Below are 18,040 nucleotides of genomic sequence, written 5' to 3' on the forward strand. Positions count from 1 at the left end.
TTAATATACAATTTATATCTTTATTCCTGGAAGATACATTCCGGACAAGTAAGATACCCTTGGAAATGGAGCGCTTGACCTTTCAATTGATGCCAGTTGTATTGGTGTGCATGATCAGATAACAGAGTTACATCCCAATATTTTCAGTTATTCGTATATAGTGTATTCATAAACTCGTTAGAGGTCGCAATTTTACCCCAATAGTCACGGAAATTTTCACCGGGTAAGAGTTTAGGTCAAAGAAGATGCCTACAATTTTGAATGATAATCTGATATTATTTAGCGGGTGAAATGGACCTTTACTTTTGTATGAAAAATACACAAATTTTATTTTTGGTAGATATTTTAATTCTTTGAGGACATATATCGGCAAAGTAGCCGATTTTGATTTGTGAAAAGCTAATTCCCAGGGGGGAAAGGTGTAGGGTATCACATGGTCGACCCCGTCCGACTATATCCTTGGCTTACTTGTTTTCTGTTTCTATCCCAAATAAACGAGTTATTCAAATCCAAAAGTAGTTTTTCTCTATCAGCTCTTGTTTTCGAGATGTAGATCGGTGTCCTATTTTAGATTTTTACCACGATTTTCGTTATCATTGGTCACCAAAAATATTTTAATTTTTTAAGTTTATCATTTCTCAAAATATTTGCTCTCATTCAACCACATTTAGTAACAAAAACTTTCACAAAGATACTGAAACGGTAATGACACTTTTAATGATGGATTGCCTTATGTTTGATTGATTGGCAGGGAGTTTTTAATACAAAACATGTTTTCTTTTTCGGGATAACGGATATTTTCAGACAATATTTTGATTATTTCTTCAGCAGATTTGAAATTTAACACGACTTTTTTTGGAATAAATAAAACATATACATATTTCATTATCAACTCAACGTTTCGTTGGCCTTTTTCCAACATCATCAGGAGTTTTATTTGATAATCCTACGACTAGAATACATTATTTTTGTTGTACAATTTTGGAAGTTTTTGGTTTTTATCCTTTACTAACAATTAGTTTATTGTAACATGATTATTAATTATGTTCATTATTATAAAAAATGGACTTCACAACACAGATATGTATTTGTATAATGCTATTTTGTTTTTTAGTTAAAATTTACACATAATAGGGTGTTCCTCACATTCGTTGATGCCAATTTTCAAACCACTTCAATAGTCTGTCTGTCTAAATTGTTGCATTGTACTTAACATTTTATTGTGGACCGGAGTTGTAGGTACCTATTTTATTAAATTTACACAGAATTTACACTCACTAATGAACACTATCACTTTGTGGTAATTGAATTGAAAAATTGTGTTTTTTTTATTATTTTACTCTCCAATTATGATGGGTCTCTCGATCTCGGCATAATGATCATGCATTTTAATTGAAATTTAGCTCTGTTTTGTTAATTAAAATCAATTGATTCTCTTTCTCTGCAGATCACTCACTCACTCTCCATTACACTTGCACTGGGTTTTTTGCTCTCTCTCTCTTTGTAGGGAGTTTAGTTTCAATTTCAATTTTTTTTATTTTTTGTTTTGTATCTCAGGGATCTCATTTTATCCAACGCGAGAGTACGGTGTGCGAACAGGTAAAACCACACTCATACACTGGCAGTTAAATTCAAACAGGTAGCCAGCAAGCCAAAACGGCTTGGCAGACAGACAGACAGACAACCACCAAACAATCAGCATTGTATAGCAATTTTTACACACAAAAACAAGATCGCCAACAACAACAAAAATATTAACCAAAACGGCGAAAAAGAAGAAGCATATAAAGAAGAAGAACAACAAAAAACTGAAATGTTTACCCATTAAAAAATACTGCAGTAATTCACTTGTATTATTAACAATTTGAAATTGTTTATTTTCAATTTATCTATTTGACAATTCAATTTTAAAACATTTCACAAAATTTTCACCAATTCCAGGAAATTCACAAATACACAATATAGTTGATTTTTTTCTCTCTCTCCAATATTAATTGGCCAATTTCTTGTTATTGTTGTTATTTTTACTGTATTTCAATTCGATCGGATAGGTAGTATCTTTTCCCGCACTTAACCGCTTTTTGTTGTTGCGGCGAGCAACAATTTTCGTCAACTGACTTTTAGTTTAACCGACCAAAGTTGAGATCAGTCAGTCAGCCAGTTGGATAGACGGTAGTAGTTTGATGTCCGACAACGTAACTGCCGTTTGTTGCGATACAGAGGCACACTCACTTTATTCTACAAGACAATATGATCATAGCAGCGTGACGCTGACGTCAATGTCTACGCCAACGCTCTGCCACTCTCCACACACATCAGTTAGAGTAAAATTCACAAACTACGTAACTGTGTAAAATTTAATGTTGAATTTTTTGGTGTACTCTGTAGTTTTTTGGTCAGAGGGCTTCGGCTCTCATGCGCCAAACGTTGGCGTATGTGTTGGCGTAGTTACGACTTAATGCCAATTATTGTCTATGCGGTTTGCTGAGGGGTAATTTTGCCGTTCCGTATCTAAGAGTATCATATTTTTTATTTGTGGTGTCATTTGCCTATCTTTGAGTGTCTTAATATATTTTAGGTTGCGGCTACTACAAGTATTGAGTGCACCAATTTGACATATGGCACGACGTTTTAAAAACTTTTTTAATTGTAGTTTTTTTTTGCCAAAACTGGTTTTCACAAAATCGATCGTTTAACCATAAAGAAGAAGTAGCAAAAAAGAAAAGTTGCTCTTCTTACAAAGTAAAATCATTAAATAAATTTGTATGTACGAAGATACATACATATGTAGGTATTGGAAATGTTATGAAACTGAATGAAATGAATCTGGAGATGTTAAGTGAAGAGATAACAAGTAAAAAGTATCAGTCGGCTTTGCCGATAGAGATGTGCCCCCAGCCTATGTGAATTTAGACTTTCAACTACGGTCAGATCGAATGTATTTAGGGTCTTTCCAGTATTTTGTGGACATTTAAACTTGCCGACGAAAATGTGGATTAGGATTAAAGTTCAAAAGTGTTGCAGAGGAGGTACTTAAAGGTACCGACCGTCCATTATGGAAGTGGATCTTATTTTGGGAGTCATATCTTTTCGACCCATAGTCATTTCAGTGGACTTTTGGACTAGTATGCCAGGAAGCATGGACTTGTTCACGGAAAACATAATATCACTGTAAACAGGACCACAACGACCAGAGCATCGGTATGCATTTCCAAAGGATCTTCGAACATACCTTAAACTGCACTTAGACACAAATGTTGAACTTTTGTGGGGCAGGTACTCTAAGGTACGTACCTCCATTTTAGAAGTTAAACTAAATTTGAACAAAACATCTCCAAAGTTTGGCCCAAATTTGTTCAAGAAATATCGTGCATACCATTTAAGTGGCATTTTTTAAATATTCGGGGGGAAGTTGTGGACCGGTATTTCCTATCTTCGAACTGAAACTATGATAAAATATGACGAAGGCCAAATTTTGGACCAAATCAGTCGATCAGTTCGAGAGTTATCGTGCTCTCCAGTCACTACATATGCTGTCATAGGGTTTTTACACATTTCGGGCTGTTTTCTCAAGGAGTATGGAGCTGCCCCTAAAAAACTTTTACCGTTGTAATTGAGGCAGCGTATGCATGTTGCTGCAACAAAAATCAAAGTGATTCGGGAGCAGGTCTTAAAGTGAAATTATACCAAATTTTGTGTGATAGGTACCCGAAAGAGTGGACAAAGTGGACATATTCGAACCTGATCTATATGTAGTAGATTTATTAGGATGTGTAAAGTATGGACCAAATCGGTCACTCCCTTCAAGAGTTATCCTGCGAACAACTGTTCCGAACTTTTTGAACTTTTGTGGAGGATGTATCTGAGGGAATGGACCGATATTACGAAAGCCAAATTTTGGATCAAATCGGTTCAACCGTTCGAGAGTTATCGTGCACACCAGTCAGCCAGCCAACCAGATAAGCGGACATTGCTAAATCGACTCTAAATTGTCGGAAACGGATTTCGTCCAAACATACTTGGGGTCTAAAACCATTATGTCGATGAGCTACATTTTGCCCGTATGAAAGTGTATATACCCTCGTTAGCATAAATGCTGAGGGTATAAAAAGGAATATAGCATACACGCTCTAATTATTAGAGTCTAATACCATTACGTCCTTCGTTGTATCCAAGCCCAAATAAGTCCATATCTACATTAGGCAATTTTCCTTGCGGCAATTGGTGAGAGGTGAGGCATGTGGTAACCCTTTGCCACTCAACAACATCTCTTGCCCACAAACTGACAATTGCCGCAAGGAAAATTGTCTAATGTAAATATGGACTAACTAAAAATTACTGTAACAACCCAGCAAACCAAATGTCGGATGTCCGATACGTCGGAACAATTTAGAAATCGAAATCATTCAGATTTCGTTCCGATTCCTACACGTTTTTTTGGAGGGGAAATCGTTCAGATTTTGTATCAATAAATTTCCCTTCCAAATTTCCCAAGGATTTTCTTCCGATTTCCATGCGAAATCATACCGAAACCGATCCAATTTCCCTCCGACATTTCGTTCCGAAATTTTGTCAACTACTTCATACAACTTTCGTCAAAAAATAGTTACGATTTCGGATCCGACATCGGACGTAGCATCCGAATTTCATTCCGATTTCTACGATGTCGGGACGAATGGTTTGCTGGGAAAATATGAAAATAAACTTGAATAAGTTTTAAAAACATTGTCCGCTATACCCAGCAAAAATTTGAAAGCCTCATGAGCCGAATAACCGATTACAAAGTAATGTAAACAAGCTACCTTTTGCATTACCAGTAGGCTAAAAATAATGATTATTTTTTTAAAATATAACATGTCAATACTGCATATTTTATTAATTACTAAGTAATGAGTACGGTGCCACAGAGCGTTTATGTAGTCGGACATAAAAAACCGACAAAAAAAACGCTCACCGTCGGCCAACAAGTTTTTTAAAAACGAAAATTCGATGAGTTGAATGACCCTCAAAACAACTCTTAAGGTCCGTAAAACGCCGTTTGCATTAGAGGTATTTGTCGGGTTAACCTTCTTTATGAGAATTTATTTTGACGTATACGAAATGGAATTGACATTTGAAACACAGTGGGTTTATTAAATCCGGTTATATTCAAACGCACTATAAGCGTTGCACAGTGTATAACGTGTTTAGTCCCGGTCCACACTAGAGCAATTTCATGAAAGTAATATCATGAAATTGCTGTAGTGTAGTGTGGACCGGGACTTAGCTACAAATCATAAGTTCGCATGTGCAATTCAAATTAAAAATGTAGAGTGCGGTGAAATTCCACATAATTTCACCAGCTCTAAACATGGTCATAAAATAATGACTTATTTGGTGCAATATACCTTGCTAAAATATTGGTTTAGTAGACTAATTTGTACGACGACGATATAGTGAACTTCCTGAACTCGGCGGATGACCGAAGATAATTGATGACAGCTGTCTATGAATGGGAGCGACGAAGCTGGTTAATTCTACGATTTATGATTTCGGGAGCTCGGCTGATTACGATCGGGTTCGATGGTGTAATAATTAGCTAACGCTACTATATTTACTGCTACGACTCGTACAAGCCACACGGGGTAGTCCCGTCCAAAAATTACCAACACCCCTCCTTAGGGGAAAGCAAGCCCTCAGCAGTAGCAAGCTGACTTAAACGGCGAAAATGGGAATACAAATGACACAGATAGTACGAAGTGAATGAGAATTATTCTACATTGATTACAGCAAGCGAATGACTTCAATGTATGACTGGGGTAGATGGAGATGCCGTTGAGTGCATGCTGATTCAAGGTAGAATTAAACGTGGCATAGCCATAACGCCATAACAATAGAAAACCAAAACCCAATTGGTTTCTTATGGTTGGCTATGACATTATGTTACTACTAACCGAATACATTGATTTCCATAGGTTTGGTTGAATCAGCTGATTGATATGGCCTTATGGCTTTATGGTTATGTCACGTCTAATTCTACCTTCACTGTTACTATGATGGTAGGGGAAAACCGTAGGTGTTGTTGTATGTATGTGTTATTTGTCACGTTGCACGGTAGGGTACCTCCCCCACAAAAGTTCAAATTTTTTTGCAAAAATTTTGCATACGACATCTCTCGAAGGGACTAACCGATTTGTTCCATACTTTGCACATCGTAATATTTCTAACAAACATAGATGAACTTCGAATATGGACTATATCGGTTCACTCCTTCGGGTACCTCCCACACGAAATTTCGGAAGAGGGCAGTTTAAGACCTTCTTCTCGAATACTTTTGATTTTTGTTGTATCAACTTGTATTCGCTGCCCCCATTACGACGGTGCAAGTTTTTTCAGAGGCAAGCCCATACTTCCTAAGAAAATGGCATGAAAGCTGTAAAAACCCGCTATGGCACCATTTGTTGTGGATGAAGCGCGCGGTAACTCTCGAATGGATAAACCGATTCGCTCCAAAATTTGGCTATAGTAATATTTTGCCCAAAGTAAAATCAAGTTCTAAGATGGGCCTTATCGGTCCACTTCTTTGGGTACCTCCCCCACAAAAGTTCAAAACTTTTCGCGAAAATGGTGCGCACAATAACTCTCGAAGGCAGTAAACGATTTGGGCATCGTAATATTTCTACGAGGCATATATCAGGTTAGAATATGGTCTTTATGTGTCAACTCCATCGGGTACCTCCCACACCAAATTGCAACAAAGTGCAGGTTAGGACCTCCTCTCGAGTAGTTATGATTTTTTCTTGCAACAGGTTGCATTCAAGGCCCCTATTACAATGGTACAAGTTTTTTCAGTGGCAAGTCCATACTTCTTGAGAAAATGGGCGGAAAACTGTATAAAAAACCCCTACGGCCAGCATGGATAGTGGCTGGTGCGCACGACAACTCCCGAACCGAATACTGCTTTGGTCCACACTTTGCATATCGTAATATTTCTTCGAATATTAGATGAAATTCCAAGATGGTGCTTATAGGTCGACTCCTTCCGATACCTCCCCCCACAAAAGTTCGAAAAATTCTCGCTAAAATTGTAAGCGCAATATTTCATAAACGGATCAACCAATTTGGTCCAAGCTTTTGATCTCGAAATATTTTGTCCAAACATAGATTATGTTCAAAAGTGGACCTTATCACTCCATTTCTTAGGGTACCACCCACACAAATGAGCAACATTTTTGTTTAAGTGCGGTTAAGGGTCTGTGCGATAATCCTTTGGTACACGAAGGTATGATGTTTTTCATAGGCAAGTCCATGTTTCCTGATATAATGATCCTATCAAGAAGAATGACTCCCAAAATAAGACTCACTAACAAAATAGATTATGTCGGTCCATTCCTTTAGGCACCTTCCCCCAAAACATTTGAGACTTTAACCTAATCCATATCTTTGTCGGCAATTTTAAACACCCTCTAAATACATACGTTATTTGGGAAATAGGTGTTTCAATTCACACAGGATGAGGGTGTACCCCTGTCGGCAAAGCCGACTGATACTTTTTTATTTGTTAAATATGTCATGTTTACAAAACTACTGAACCGATTTTCCTGAAATTTTCAGGGAATGTACAGAGATGGCCCCCGGTGAAAGTAGGATGCATATTTGTTTAATTTTGTTGGAGGCGGTGTACATTTCCTTAAACGCTATATTTACAAAAAAATTATGAATGTATCAATATGAAAATAATATGCGAGACAATGGTGGTTGTGTCTCCTACCTTACATACATATATGGGGCCTGAAGACAAGACAACGCCCACTTTTTAAATATGTTGTATCTACAATAGGGTTATGACTTTTTTACAACCTCATATCCCTGTATCATAGCGTGATGAGTTTTGCCATAAGATTACATAAAATCTTAATTATAAGGTGATTCGATGAAAAAACCTTACGCACAAAATGATTTTAAAGTTTGAATTTATCAAAATTATGGGCAATTTTTGAGGTCACTGTAAGCAGATATACATTTGAAAATAAACTTTAGAGCCACATGAGATAATAAAATTGACATCACATTTATTTTTTACTAATTTTCTTCAATTCTGAGAATCGTAAAAATGTCGTAAACGCTTTTATTAAAAGATATAATTTTTTTAACAAAAAAAAAAAAATTCAATTTTTGGTTCGTGTTGGTTGGTTGGTTCGTGGTTCGTGCATGACCTTTTTCAATATTTGAATGGAATAAACGTTATTATAGTTATTAGTAGGCTTATATTTATTCATTCGCGCAAAAAAAATAATTTTTGAAAATTTTTTTTTCATTTCATGCATTTTTTGAAAAATTATTTTTTTTAAATCGATTTGTGCGTGAACTTTTTTTATATTTCAATGGAATAAACGATAGCGTAGTGATTAATAGGCAAAACTCCAGTCATCCCTGTTACAGGAAATCATTTTTGAGAAAAAATTTCAAAAAGTCATAACCCTAATCTACAAAACTAATGAAATGATTTTCCCTGTTCCCTATTTCTTAAAACGATATACATATTTGAAAAAATTATGGACGTATCGGCTTGAAAATTAATTTGCGAAAAAATTGTGGTTGCATCTCAGCATCTCGTAGAGTTGTATAGTTCATGAACGAACTAGTTCAATTGAACGATTCGTTGAAAAGAGCCTATGAACTAGATCAGTCGATATAGTTTATTACAGTTCACTGAATCAGTCGGTGTCTTATATTAATACCAACTAAATCTTGCTTTATGAATGGAAAAAAATATTTAAATGTAATATTTTTTGTTCTGGAGTTAAATTATATTACTCTATTGTTTGTTACTATTTGGTGTGTGTATGCATTTTCATCAAACGAACGCTTAAAAGCCGGTGAACGATTCTGATCCGAATGATTGAATTGGATATATACTGGGGGTAACACTCCAGACTTAAAAACAATCAAATGAGATTGAAACTTCAACCAAAAACAAAACAAACAAAAAACAGCGAAAGGCACGCGTCGGGGAGCTTTGTTTAAAATAATAACAAAACTCCAACAACAACCTCACAGGCAACTGTGTTGGTGTTCTTTTCAACTCACAGAATTCGGAGAATTCTTAGAGGTAGTTTACACTATCTATCAATGTCATATGACACGAAATAAAAACATTCCCTATCTACCCACGGAGACAATGTGGAGACGTAATTTTATTATATTTTTGTTGGGGTGGATGCACAGAATAAATGGCGTAGGGAAAATCTCCAATATTCCACATATTAGTGAATATTTGACGATGGAAAATTTCATGTCATATGACATTTACACATAGTGTAAACTACCCCTTAGTTGATACGTGCTTACATGTTGCAAAATATTTTGATTTTGGTGTTTCTTTGGAAAAGCCGAAAAGTGAGTGTGATTCTCATTCATATGAGAATACTAGACACTTAAAGAGTTCGGTTTTTCGCTAAAAGGGCATCATTTCAAAACTGAGAAGCCAATTGATAATTCCCTTCGCCGGGATGAAATCATGATATTGGTAGCCATCAGTAAAATTTTGCAACACTGTCAGTTCGTTTTGAAAAACATTACTCTCTGTAATAGAGAGTAATGATGAAGTTTAAGCCATTGGGGGTAACACTCTAGACCAGGCCTGCTCAAGGTGCGCACCTGAGCTGTCGGTGTGTGTCAATTTTCTCACACACACAATTTAAAAAGAGAGCTTTTGTTTTTGTTTTGAATATTTTCAAAATTAAAAATCAGTCTCTATTGCAGGAGGAGGCATTGTGACTCACAAGAGAGCCCATGTGCTCTAAGTGAGCGTAAATTTGTTATCGCTCACAGCCTGTGTAGATGCTAACACGTTGTGAACAACAACAAATTTACGCTCATTGAGAGCACAAGAGAGACCCAAAAATGTTCTCTGCCTCACTCTGCTCTATTGAACATTCAATGAGGAAGGTTCTGTTTTCGAATTTGTCTATGAATTTATATGCGTACACTGAAAAAATGAATGAAGATACTGAATACGAATTTTTATTTGCCTAAAATTTTTACGGCAAATTAGAGTGTTTGGTTTGTCAACGCACTTTGGTTTGTCACGAACTTGATTTGCAACAAATTATAACATCAACAGTCACATTTGGTCAAAATAAAATAATTATTCTACTCTATATTTTGAAATATTAAATAAAAAAAAAACTGTTACGACATTTCTCACAGTATACAGAGAGACAAAGGAAAATTGAAATTTCCCCCCATACCATTGCTATCGCAAACGATATCGTTTTCGAATGTTTTGCGATAGTTTTGCGGATATTTTGTTCGAGAACGACACACGAAAACGAATCAAAAACGATTCACTGGTCGCTCAGTTTGTGGCAGTAAAACTTTCGTTTTCGAAGTATCGATAATAATATTATTTTCGAATCAAAAACAATACGGAAACATATAATTTAGCGATACTTTAACGATTCATTTTAGATATCGCTAGAAGCTCTTTAATGTTATTATTATCGATAGTTTTGGTGTTTCATTTTCCATTCGTTCCCCAATAATTAAAGGGTATTTTAATACATATATTTTTATTGAGTTAGGAAAGTGTATTGCAAAAACTAAAAATAATATAATTCAATGCAAGAATTGCAAAATAAACAGAAAACATAACAATTTATTCAAAGTATTAAATAGCGGGAAAACTAAGACTATATAGATATAAATTTCTTCATTTTCTTTTTTAGATTCATCGAACTTTTGCTTTTCATATGTCATTTCGCGGCTTTTACGACCCTGTCATGAGCGTTTTACAACTCTGTCATCCAGGGAAAATCCCAGGTCAGCCACCATGTCACCCGGGTACATTTAAAACGAGAGAAAAGATATATGTCAAAAATTAATATTTAAAATAGACTTAATATAAATATACATACTCCGAATTGCAATTTTTAGTTGCTGTTCACACGCCAAGAAACCTTTTCGGCCAGGTAATCGGAGAATATTTTCGACATCGATTGAATCTTCTGACACTATGTGTCCACTTCTTCCACGGACGCAAACCCGCGTCAAACGTTCTTCAACGTCAGGAGTCTCACCTTCAATGGATTCTTCATGCAATATATATCCACTTCTTCCAGGGGCATAATTTTCTCATCTTATTCAAAAGTCCCTTCATCTGGTATATTTGCTCAGCTCCTAGGCTTTCGATTACAGGTTTCACAAAAATATTTTCAACTTTTCTTTTATAAAAAACATATAACACAATAAAATTTCGCGATTGTTATTTACACAACTTACAAATAAATTAAATTCTTTTAATTCAACTAAATAAACGAATTCACATGAAACTTTTTACAAACTGATTTTAATTTGAAAAAATAAAAGTTGACAACAATTCCAAATATTTTATTTTTGGCCTACACTATCGAAAAAACCCTTGTATTCTGCTCGAAAATAATATCACTTTCGAAGTTTTGTGGCGAACTTTCGAATAATATCCGCACTTGGTATGGGGGGATTGTGTATTTCAAAACCACCCCCCATACCAAGTGCGGATATTATTCGAAAGTTCGCCACAAAACTTCGAAAGTGATATTATTTTCGAGCAGAATACAAGGGTTTTTTCGATAGTGTAGGCCAAAAATAAAATATTTGGAATTGTTGTCAACTTTTATTTTTTCAAATTAAAATCAGTTTGTAAAAAGTTTCATGTGAATTCGTTTATTTAGTTGAATTAAAAGAATTTAATTTATTTGTAAGTTGTGTAAATAACAATCGCGAAATTTTATTGTGTTATATGTTTTTTATAAAAGAAAAGTTGAAAATATTTTTGTGAAACCTGTAATCGAAAGCCTAGGAGCTGAGCAAATATACCAGATGAAGGGACTTTTGAATAAGATGAGAAAATTATGCCCCTGGAAGAAGTGGATATATATTGCATGAAGAATCCATTGAAGGTGAGACTCCTGACGTTGAAGAACGTTTGACGCGGGTTTGCGTCCGTGGAAGAAGTGGACACATAGTGTCAGAAGATTCAATCGATGTCGAAAATATTCTCCGATTACCTGGCCGAAAAGGTTTCTTGGCGTGTGAACAGCAACTAAAAATTGCAATTCGGAGTATGTATATTTATATTAAGTCTATTTTAAATATTAATTTTTGACATATATCTTTTCTCTCGTTTTAAATGTACCCGGGTGACATGGTGGCTGACCTGGGATTTTCCCTGGATGACAGAGTTGTAAAACGCTCATGACAGGGTCGTAAAAGCCGCGAAATGACATATGAAAAGCAAAAGTTCGATGAATCTAAAAAAGAAAATGAAGAAATTTATATCTATATAGTCTTAGTTTTCCCGCTATTTAATACTTTGAATAAATTGTTATGTTTTCTGTTTATTTTGCAATTCTTGCATTGAATTATATTATTTTTAGTTTTTGCAATACACTTTCCTAACTCAATAAAAATATATGTATTAAAATACCCTTTAATTATTGGGGAATAATTGGAAAATGAAACACCAAAACTATCGATAATAATAACATTAAAGAGCTTCTAGCGATATCTAAAATGAATCGTTAAAGTATCGCTAAATTATATGTTTCCGTATTGTTTTTGATTCGAAAATAATATTATTATCGATACTTCGAAAACGAAAGTTTTACTGCCACAAACTGAGCGACCAGTGAATCGTTTTTGATTCGTTTTCGTGTGTCGTTCTCGAACAAAATATCCGCAAAACTATCGCAAAACATTCGAAAACGATATCGTTTGCGATAGCAATGGTATGGGGGGCAACACAATTACAAAATGTGTTTGTATGTGTCTGAGCAGGCCTGCTCTAGACTTAAAAACAATCAAATTTTTAGAAATTTTACAGCTAATAACCGATTAACCGAAATCGATTTTGCGTATCCCTAGTGGCACCAAAGTAAGAAATCGCATGGTGTTAAATCAAAAGATCTCGGTGGCAAATTGTGATGACTCGGTCTGAAAACTTTTCCCGCAAAAGAGCAATGGTTACGTTGTTGTGTGGCACGTAGCGTAGTCTTATTGAATGTAAACGTTGCCAAGCCAATACCAACCAACTCCGACCATGACAAATCATTTCTCGATAGCGCAATCCATTCACTATAACTAAACTTAACGTAACTAAAAACATAAGTTCCAATTGCTCATGTAACATGCATAAGGAAACGATCTAGACCCATAGTTCCTTTTAGGGATTCACTATGTTCGTCCGTTCATCTGTCCATGTATTTTTTTGTAATCAAACTTCAGGTCGCTTCTGAGGGAAAATTGATTGTATATAGCTCTCATGTATAATTTCGGTCGATTTCGCGTATTTGATGCACCAAATACGCTATGTGTGCCCACTTTTAATGACATTTTGAATGTGTGACGGTACTTCGACTAGCAATAAATTTGCTAAATTATATTGAAATCAGTACAGAGTTGGGTATGGCTTCAATATATATTTTGCCGATTTGAGATATTGGTTGCACCAAACGCTCTGCATCTTCAAAATTATGATGAGATTTGGAAAATGCGACTGAAATTGGTCTAAAATAAGTTTTCCAAATTATATTGAAATCGGTCCAGATTATGTCCTATATATATTTTCGGCCGATTTGAGGAATTTGACACAGCAAACACACTATGTCAGTCAAATTTTGATGAAATTTAGAAAACTTTTGGAATTTGATCTAGAAAATTTTTCGCAAATTATATTGAAATCGTAGTGGTGTAGGGTTTATATTAAAAATTAAACATTCTTTACATTAATAATAATACATATTTCAACACATATATATTGCATCAAATATGTAAGAATATTTAAAGATTTATCATAAATCGAAGCTTAGTAAAATTGTTAAGATTATTGCACCAATAAATACACTATGGTCTCAAACCCAAATTTTCTGCCCAAAATTATTTTAATGTCCAGTTTGTAATGAAATTGATTATTTATAATAAATGTGTCAAAACAGCAATTCTTAATTTTTTTCGCCATACATTACCAAATATGGTCAAAATTCGTTGGGTCCCGTTGTATGTATGTAACCAAATCATTGTCATATTTTAATAATTTGTTGTACGAAGGATTCTAACCTCCCAAGACGTCGAAATACCAAATTATAGCAAAATATCTTAACCCAGATATGCCCATTGCTTGATCGTGATCATTTTAAAAGTATTTTTATATTACTTTAGAAGCAAATGTGAAATAATAACAGTATGTTTATATGTTTTTTAAAAATTTTTTGAAAAAAGTGGTTTTTGAGGCTACTTTTGGACACAGGGTTTTATCATATAACTGGGAGTTATGGGACACAAAACATTTGACATATAGTCCAAAGACACCTTTTCGGCATCTAGTTAACGTTTTTTCGTAGTAGGCTCCACATCGTGTATGTTTTCGTTATAAAATTACCCAATAATTAATCGGTCGTTACTCAAATCATTGTAAAATCTAAGCGATCGGTAGCAGCTTCGATGAACTAGACCTCAAAATTCAAAAATAGTAGCTCAAAATAATGGAATCACATAATATCCCAAGAGCTACAGATGTGTACTGAGTATATCACCAAAATAAACGGTACTTTGATAAACATAACATATCAAATTAGCAAGAATTTTGTGTGTCCTATATATAGGACGCTGGGCATATCTGGGTTAAATCGGGAGGTACATTGTAGGGTGGACCTATTTTCAAAAAACTCATACCACTAAATATGAATTTTAAAGAAAATTGGTTGATAACACTATGCAACACTGAAAATGTAAACAACATTTTTTGAAAGTACATATTGAGACTACAAAAACCCTACTAGGGTTTTGTCCTGTCAGGTCCAGTTCGGATTTTATGGCCTCATCTAAACCGGGCTAAGTCTACTCTACTTATCTTTTGAAAAAAAAAACACATAAGAAAAACTCCATCTAAGGCATCAAAATCTATAAAATATAGAACATTTTACATTAGCCGATAATTTTACAGTATCGGCTAAACTATTGGGAGTTGAACCAAGTAACCTTTTGCAAAAATATTCCAAATAAAGTTCTCAGCAACTCTTCAGAACATTCTGAAACTCTAAAATGCTTACTTTATGTTGTTTCAGCGGTATTTTGCATCATATCTTTTACAACACGTATTTCAAACACAGTTCACACCAACAGTTTATTCTCGCATTTCGGATTTCACCACATTATTGACTTGTTTATTAAATATTCGTTGAGATATACATATACTGAAAACAGCGTGATAGAGGCATTTTACAACAATGGCATGTTCTGAAGGGTTGTGTATTACATTCCAGCAAATATTTCTCCGAAAGAAACCATTAAGAAAAAACTAACGGTTTTGGAGATATGGAGCGAAATGTATACAAATTATGGAAATTTTCGATATTTTATAAAATTTGAAGCAATAAATGTATTTTTCGAGTTCACTATTTCTCCAAATATTCTTTCTTGTCCTTATCTACAAATTAGCTTCAGAGGTCCGAAGAAGATTCGCTTTGGTTTCAAAGATATAACCCCGAATATCTTTAAAAAGTCAATATTTAACCATTGTTTAGATGGGGCCATAAAATCCAAGCTGGATCTGACACAACAAAACACAACTAGAGTTTTTGCAGTTTGGGTCTGTACTTTCAAAAAATCTTGTTTTCACAAGATTACCTTGAAAATGTTGCACAGTGTAAATGTGGGTATTAGCGTAATATTTCAATTGGATACTACATACAATTACAACAGGTATTTATAAAAATTCGCCGATTTTAAAATACAAAAAATCACTTTATTTTAACTGTGGGAAATTTGAGCACGAAATGACTACTGAATTTAGGTATGTTCGTTTACTCAATAATTTATACAAATTTGTAAAAGTCCAGTAACTTCTTGTAAACGACTAAGGTCTTTTGTATTATTCTGTAGAGTAAACGAACAACATTCTGTAACAATTCATACAAATTTTGAGTAAACGTACACACATTTTATTAGTAGACACCCCCTACTAACTTCCAAAATCGATTTGGCGGTGAACGTATTTGGAAATTTTTTATAAAGTTGAAATATATTTAAAAATATTTATAAAAAAATAATTTTAATACACATACAAACATTCCCAGCAAAAATTTGGTAGGCACATGTCATTACTTTCTGCATTACCAGGTAATGAGTACTCATTGCCCTCCGCATTATCAGACAGTACATATATAACAGTTAACATATAACTAGTTACATCCTTACTTACTACTAACTTACAAAGGAATAAGTACGGTGGCACAGGGCTAGTGTGTCTGACTACAAATCCTAGGTTTGTGTGTTCAAAGCTCACCGTCAGCATGGAGTTTTTTGTTGACAAAATTACGAAGAAATGTTGACGTACATGAATGTTTTTAAACAACCCTTACTATTTGTACGAGTGGCCTAGTGTGTAGTGTATTTGACTACAAACCAGAAGTTCGTGTGTTCGAAACTAGAAGGAACCGAAATAAAAGAAAAGGAAAAAACAAAAAGCAAAAAGTGTGCAGTGTTGAATTTGAATATATTTTCACCTCAATTGATCTAAAAATAGAACATGTGCTTTTAGCGTCCTTTTCGACTACGGGTAAGTGGTTAAATATGTACTTTGTGTACACATTTAAGGAAGTACTTCCTTCCTATGACATCCCCATGTAAAAATAATGACTTTTACGGTCAATTAGTAAGTAGTTACAACTGCCAAAATTTACTGAATAAAGTCATTACTTGGTAATGACTTTTTTTGCTGGGTTGATTCTACTACGCCAATTTTACAAATTTCTTCGGTCCTTTTTTTTAATATTATATTATTATTATTATTATTATATCAGCTTCCTGATTCATAACAACTTTGGTCTCAATTCTGTATTTTTATGTAACGACACTACACAACAAAAAGAGTATATTATGCAATAGAAAATCTTTTTTAATTTTTATACATAAAAATGCTAACGTTGACACTGCACCAATTAACGGCAACTCGCTATATTTACAAGAATTATTATTTTCGGTTGAATTGCAGTGTTTTTTTATTATTCTGCCCAAAAACAAATTAAAATTTTGAAACTTCCAAAAAATAGTTTGGGTCAAAAATTTCCTGATTGAAACCATAGTGCAATTAGTGGGTCAGAATAAAAATACACATTTATTTAAAATAGTATTTCAACCTGTAAAAAAGCGACTACCCAAGGGACCTCTCTCCAACAGCTTTAATTTTTCTAATACCTACGACCAAAGCACCAACACGTCGAAGGTACGTTAATATTTCAGCTTTGACATATTTTTCACTTTATGTGATTCATAGACTACTTTGTTTGGCAACGCAATTAGGGGATGCGAACAACCCTTTCTGCGGCGAGAGATGAGCCGCCGAGTATGGGGTAACAAAATTTGGTATATAAGCTGCAATTATCACAAAAATGTAACTGTGAATTATAAGCACTTCCATAAAATGAACCAAATCAAAAAACTATTCAAACCAAAACCCACATAAAAGCTTTTGTGCTTTTTGCAACAAATGTTGTATACGTCCCTTCGACTGTATGACTGGCTGCCTGCTCAAGATCATTAGAAATAAAAAAAGCTATTTTTAAGAATGTAAGCAAAAGCTTTTTTAGTTAAAACCAGTTTCATACTTATGAGGGTTGGTTGCCCATTGGAACACTGCAGTAACATATCCATACTCTCAATTTGTTTTTGGTATTGAAAATAAAAAAAACAAAGGAAATAATATGTACTGCGAAAGCAAAGCGTGGATTTTTCCGTTCCTTGTTTACATAGAGATTACACGCTGCATATGTTTTTAGCGTTCTATTATTTAGTTTTACTTGCCAAATTGTCCAAAGCAAATTGGAATACAAAATTTCAATTCATTCTAGTATTTTTCAGTTCAATAATCTGTTCTTAGTTTTTTGAGAAACTATTTAAAAATAAATAAGTACCCGCATAAGTTGTCAAAAATCATGTACACGATTTATGGAAGTGGAAGTGTGCGAATTCGAAGCTGAAGGTTCAAACCCCGAGAGCAGCATTTTCTATTTATTTTTTTATT

The 18,040-nt window shown here is 34.4% G+C and overlaps 1 protein-coding gene and 1 pseudogene across 10 annotated transcripts in view; one reads left to right on the forward strand and one right to left on the reverse strand.

Moving 5' to 3' along the window:
- wake (ankyrin repeat and fibronectin type III domain containing protein wide awake) overlaps positions 1-18,040 on the reverse strand; it is a 785,047-nt gene that overhangs the window by 126,139 nt on the left and 640,868 nt on the right. The window contains exon 1 of one of the 10 annotated variants that reach the window (XM_073958971.1): positions 1,822-2,469. The exons of 8 other annotated variants lie outside the window; for them this stretch is intronic. The gene's annotated coding sequence lies outside the window, so the exon portion shown is untranslated. Of the gene's footprint in view, positions 1-1,821; positions 2,470-18,040 lie in introns of those variants that run through there. One more of the 10 variants, XM_073958966.1, reaches the window with a different exon arrangement.
- LOC141390732 (protein transport protein Sec61 subunit alpha-like) overlaps positions 1-18,040 on the forward strand; it is a 103,361-nt pseudogene that overhangs the window by 3,474 nt on the left and 81,847 nt on the right.

Source organism: Musca autumnalis, unplaced genomic scaffold (genome assembly GCF_047663935.1).
Source record: "Musca autumnalis isolate F117 unplaced genomic scaffold, ASM4766393v1 scaffold_1, whole genome shotgun sequence".
In the NCBI taxonomy this organism is placed as follows: Eukaryota; Metazoa; Arthropoda; class Insecta; order Diptera; family Muscidae; genus Musca; species Musca autumnalis.